The sequence below is a fragment of the Scyliorhinus torazame genome, chromosome 22 (assembly GCF_047496885.1).
Source record: "Scyliorhinus torazame isolate Kashiwa2021f chromosome 22, sScyTor2.1, whole genome shotgun sequence".
Lineage (NCBI taxonomy): Eukaryota > Metazoa > Chordata > Chondrichthyes > Carcharhiniformes > Scyliorhinidae > Scyliorhinus > Scyliorhinus torazame.
In genome coordinates this window covers 49,240,429-49,246,428 of record NC_092728.1, presented here as the reverse complement: position 1 = coordinate 49,246,428, position 6,000 = coordinate 49,240,429, and positions in this window count along the sequence as shown.

Genomic DNA, 6,000 nt, shown 5'->3' with positions numbered 1-6,000 from the left:
CCACTCTCTCTAATCACCCCCTCTGTGCCCCTCTCTCTCATCACCTCCCTCTGTACCCTTCTCTCTAATCACCCCCTCTGTGCCCCTCTCTCTAATCACCCCCTCTGTGCCCCTCTCTCTAATCACCCCCTCTTTGCCCCTCTCTCTAATCACCCCCTCTGTGCCCCTCTCTCTCATCACCTCCCTCTGTGCCCCTCTCTCTAATCACCCCCTCTGTGCCCCTCTCTCTCATCACCTCCCTCTGTGCCCCTCTCTCTAATCACCCCCTCTGTGCCCCTCTCTCTACTCACCCCCTCTGTGCCCCTCTCACTAATCACCCCCTCTGTGCCCCTCTCTCTCATCACCTCCCTCTGTGCCCCTCTCTCAAATCACCCCCTCTGTGCCCCTCTCTCTCATCACCTCCCTCTGTGCCCCTCTCTCTAATCACCCCATCTGCACCTCTCTCTCTAATCACCTCCCTCTGTGCCCCTCTCTCTAATCACATCCTCCGTGCCCCTCTCTCTAATGACCCCCTCTGTGCCCCTCTCACTAATCACCCCCTCTGCGACCCTCTCTCTAATCACCCCCTCTGCGCCCCTCTCTCTAATCACCCCCTCTGTGCCCCTCGCTCTCATCACCTCCCTCTGTGCCCCTCTCTCTAATCACCCCCTCTGTGCCCCTCTCACTAATCACCCCCTCTGTGACCCTCTCTCTAATCACCCCCTCTGCGCCCCTCTCTCTAATCACCCTCTCTGTGCCCCTCTCGCTAATCACCCCCTCTGTGCCCCTCTCTCTAATCACCCCCTCTGTGCCCCCTCTCTAATCACCCCCTCTGTGCCCCTCTCTCTCATCACCCCCTCCGTGCCCCTCTCTCTCATCACCCCCTCTGTGCCCCTCACTCTAATCACCCCCTCTGTGCCCCTCTCTCTAAACACCCCCTCTGTGCAACTCTCTCTCATCACCTCCTTCTGTGCCCCTCTCTCAAATCACCCCCTCTGTGCCCCTCTCTCTCATCACCTCCCTCTGTGCCCCTCTCTCTAATCACCCCATCTGCGCCCCTCTCTCTAATCACCTCCCTCTGTGCCCCTCTCTCCAATCACCCCCTCCGTGCCCCTCTCTCTAATCACCCCCTCTGTGCCCCTCTCACTAATCACCCCCTCTGCGACCCTCTCTCTAATCACCCCCTCTGCGCCGCTCGCTCTCATCACCTCCCTCTGTGCCCCTCTCTCTAATCACCCCCTCTGTGCCCCTCTCTCTAATCACCCCCTCTGTGCCCCTCTCTCTAATCACCCCCTCTGCGCCCCTCTCTCTAATCACCCCCTCTGTGCCCCACGCTCTCATCACCTCTGTGCCCCTCTCTCTAATCACCCCCTCTGTGACCCTCACTCTAATCACCCCCTCTGTGCTCCTCTCTCTCATCACCTCCCTCTGTGCCCCTCTCTCTAATCACCCCCTCTGTGCCCCTCTCTCTCATCACCTCCCTCTGTGCCCCTCTCTCTAATCACCCCCTCTGTGCCCCTCACTCTAATCACCCCCTCTGTGCCCCTCTCTAATCACCCCCTCTGTGCCCCTCTCTCTAATCACCCCCTCTTTGCCCCTCTCTCTAATCACCCCCTCTGTGCCCCTCTCTCTCAACACCTCCCTCTGTGCCCCTCTCTCTAATCACCCCCTCTGTGCCCCTCTCTCTCATCACCTCCCTCTGTGCCCCTCTCTCTAATCACCCCCTCTGTGCCCCTCTCTCTACTCACCCCCTTTGTGCCCCTCTCACTAATCACCCCCTCTGTGCCCCTCTCTCTCATCACCTCCCTCTGTGCCCCTCTTTCAAATCACCCCCTCTGTGCCCCTCTCTCTCATCACCTCCCTCTGTGCCCCTCTCTCTAATCACCCCATCTGCGCCCCTCTCTCTAATCACCTCCCTCTGTGCCCCTCTCTCTAATCACCCCCTCTGTGCCCCTCTCACTAATCACCCCCTCTGCGACTCTCTCTCTAATCACCCCCTCTGCGCCCCTCTCTCTAATCACCCCCTCTGTGCCCCTCGCTCTCATCACCTCCCTCTGTGCCCCTCTCTCTCATCACCTCCCATTGCCTCTCCATGACCCTCTCCCTCATCATCCCCTCTCTCTAATTACCCCTCCCTTCCTCTCTTGTTCTGTAATCACCCACTCCCTACCCAGACTCTAATTACCCCTCCATGCCCCCTTGCTCGCTAATTACCCCTCCCTACCGCCTTCTTCTGTAATTTGCCTAATTACCCCTTCCTGCCCTCTCTCTTAATTATTCCCCACTGCCTCTCCCTCTAGTGAAGCTCTTTCTGCCCCATTTCTGCCCTCTCTCTCTAATCACCCCCTTCCCCGCCCCCTCACTCTCTCTAATCACCCCCTTTCCCACCCATCTCTCTCTCTCATCACTCCCTTCCCCACCCATCTCTCTCTCTCTAATCACCTCCTTCCCAGCCCCCTCACTCTCTCGAATCACCCCCTTCCTCTCACCCCCTTCCTCACCCATCTCTCTCTCTAATCACCCCCTTCCCCACCCCCTCACTCTCTCTCTAAACAGCCCCTTCCCCGCCCCCTCACTCTCTCTTTAATCACCCCTTGCCAAGCCCCTCTCTCTTTCACCCTCTTTCTAATTACCCCCAACATTGCCCCTCGTTCCCAGCCTGCCTCTGTGACCATTCCCTATGGATTCTCTCCCACTTGCAGCTCAGACAGAATGTGAAGCAGACCAGAATGCCCATTGCATGGAAGTTGCTATGTGAGTAGCTTGTTTGTTGTTTGTTGACAGAATCCACAAGTCCTGAGGAACTCTTCAGGAACCCGACATCTGATCATTGCTAAGAATAATGCAGTAAGTTTTCCAGTGCCAGCGATTGGTGCGTTGATCAGATTCTGGGCACTGGTTTGTTACGTGACACCCTGTCCCCTTTACTGATGCTCACTGCAGATTGCTGGATGTAAACAACTCTCTGAGGAGTTAATCCTGATCGGGGCCGTAATCAAATCTGGGAGAGGGAGTCCCATGCTCATTTGATACCTCCTTTTCTCCTTGATGGAGATGGGAGCTGCCTGGAGAGGGCGACCGTGTGTGTGTGTGTGGGTCATGGGTTCCTTGGTTCAGACTGAATATCCAGTGCAAAGTATATTAGATCCATCCTTGCCAACCCTGTTTCACTGCAGCACTCTTATCCAAAAGGTTGTGGGTTCAAGTCCCACACCAGGGACTTGAACACATTACCTAGAGGCTGATATCCTCAATGTTGTGTGGAGAGAGAAACAGAGTTAACGTTTCAAACCCAAATGACCCTTCCACAGAAGTGAAGAAAGGTGGAAATGTAAGATTTATACGGTAGGAGAGGTGGGTGGAGGAGGTGGGGCAGAATAGAAGGACAGGGTGTAAAGTCCCATTCTCTCCGAGGATCCTCCGCCATCTTGGCAGACAGAACAGTCGAGGGTCAGAGGTCAAGTGAGGTTTAATTAGATAATATTTGGAGCCCTGAGCTCAATTCGAGTAAGACAGTCTGGAAATGCTGTTCAAGCACTGGAGTAGGTGCAGGGAGGGGCAGCGGGACCGATCCCAAACACAATGGGAGGAACAATGTGAGAAGGTGACAAAAGCTTAAGTATTTAAGGATAACATGAAGTGCGAATCACATTGCTGATTAAGGGGATCAGAGCAGAGAAGGTAAATTTACATTGGGTTAATCTTGAGGTCAATTTTCATTCGTTTCCGGGCGGCATGTGGCGCAGTGGCTAGCACTGGGACTGCGGCACTGAGGACCTGGGTTCGAATCCCGGCCCTGGGTCACTGTCCGTGTGGAGCTTGCACATTCTCCCCGTGTCTGCGTGGGTTTCACCCCCACAACCCAAAGATGTGCAGGGTAGGTGGATTGGCCACGCTAAATTGCCCCTTAATTGGAAAAAAAATAATAATTGGGTACTCTAAATTTATAAATAATTTTTTTTTTTTAATTTCATTTGTTTCATCCAGAATAAATCCGTGAAGTCTAGCTTCAAGATGGGTTCAGTACCTTTATCCAAGCAAACCGGGCTTGAGTACTGACATTGAGTAAAGTCCAACACAATGGTGGCACCCTCACACTGCGCAATGTCAATACCAGCCAGCACTGAAAATCTCCATGTCTTCCCCATGCCAATGCTGGTTCATTTCACTATCCAACTGGGTCTTTTTCCTGTTGTCTGGCAGATGAGACTGTCACCATATTATAATATCCTCAGCATTCCTGTTCTTTACAGAGTTAGACGCCAATCCCAAATCCAACCATAAACCATCATGGCTACAGCAATCTGATCAGCTAAATTCAACAATGAACATGCAGTTCATCCAGTCCCTGATACCTTGTCGACTGGTCACAGGCTTTCTGCTGATTTTTATAAGTAAATTGTCCACCATGTCCAGATGGTGGCAGAATGGTAGCACCGTGGCTAGCACTGCTGCCTCACGGCATCAGGGATCCGGGTTCGATTCCCGGCTTGGGTCACTGTCTGTGTGGAGTCTGCACGTTCTCCCCGTGTCTGCGTGGGTTTCCTCTGGGTGCTCCGGTTTTCTCCCACAGCCCAAAGATGTGCAGGTTAGGTGGATTGGCCGTCTAAATGACTGCATGCTGTACAGGGATGTGCAGGTTAGATTACGGGTGTAGGGCGGGATGGATCCGTGCAGACCTGATGGGCCGAATGACCTCCTTCTGCACTGTAGGCGTTCTATGATGGGTGCTTGTGGAATGTCTGAGAGATTTTTTTTGGAGCAGCTTGTGACAGCCTACTGGGGAAACAGATAATTCTGGATTTGGTGATGTGTAATGAGACAGACTTGATTAGGGAACTTAAGGTGAAGGAATCCTGAGGGAGCAGTGACCACAATAGGATAGAATTTACCCTGCGGTTTGAGAGAGCGAAGCTGAAATCAGATGTAACGGTATTACAATTAAATAAGGTAACTACAATGACATGAGGGAGGAGCTGGCCAGAGTTGATTGGAAAACGAGCCTAGCAGGGACGACAGTGGAACAGCAATGGCAGGAGTTTTTAGGAGTTATTCGGGAGGCACAACAGAAATTCATCTTGAGGAGGAAACACGCTAAGGGGAGGACAAGGCATCCATGGCTGATGAGGGAAGTCAAGGACAGCATAAAAGAAAAAGAAAAAGCATACAAAATTATGAGGATTAGTGGGAAGCATTTAAAAGTGAGCAGAGGACTAGTAAAAAAGCAATAATGGGGGAGAAGATGAAGTATGAGTGCAAGCTAACGAGTAATATAAAGGAAGATAGGAAGAGCTTTTTTCAATATATGAAAGGTAAGAGAGAGGCAAAAATAGACATTGGACCACTGGACAATGTGGCTGGAGAGGTAATAATAAGAAACAAAGAAATGGCAGAGGAACTGAATAGTTACTTTACATCAGTCTTCACGGTGGAAGACACCAGTGGGATGCCAGAGATCCAGGAGAATCAGCGGGCAGAGGTGAGTGCAGTAGCCATCACTAAGGAGAAGGTTCTGGGGAAACTGAAAGGTCTGAAGGTGGATAAATCACCTGGACCGGATGGACTACACCCCAGGGTTCTAAAAGAGATAGCTGAGGAGATTGTGGAGGCATTGGTGGTGATCTTTCAGGAATCACTGGAGACGGGAAGGATCCCAGAGGGCTGGAAAGTGGCTAATGTGACACCACTGTTTCAGAAGGGAGGGAGGCAGAAGACGGGAAATTATAGGCCGGTTAGCCTGACTTCGGTCATTGGTAAGATTTTAGAGTCCATTATTAAAAATGAAATCGCAGAGTATTTGGAAGTGCATGATAAAATATGACTGAGTCAGCACAGCTTCGTCAACGGGAGGTCATGTCTGACAAATCTGTTAGAGTTCTTTGAGGAAGTAACAAGGAAGTTAGACAAAAGAGAAACAGTGGACATGATTTATTTAGATTTCCAGAAGGCCTTTGACAAGGTGCCACATAGGAGACTGTTAAATAGGTTAAGAGCCCATGGTGTTAAGGGTAAGAACCTGGC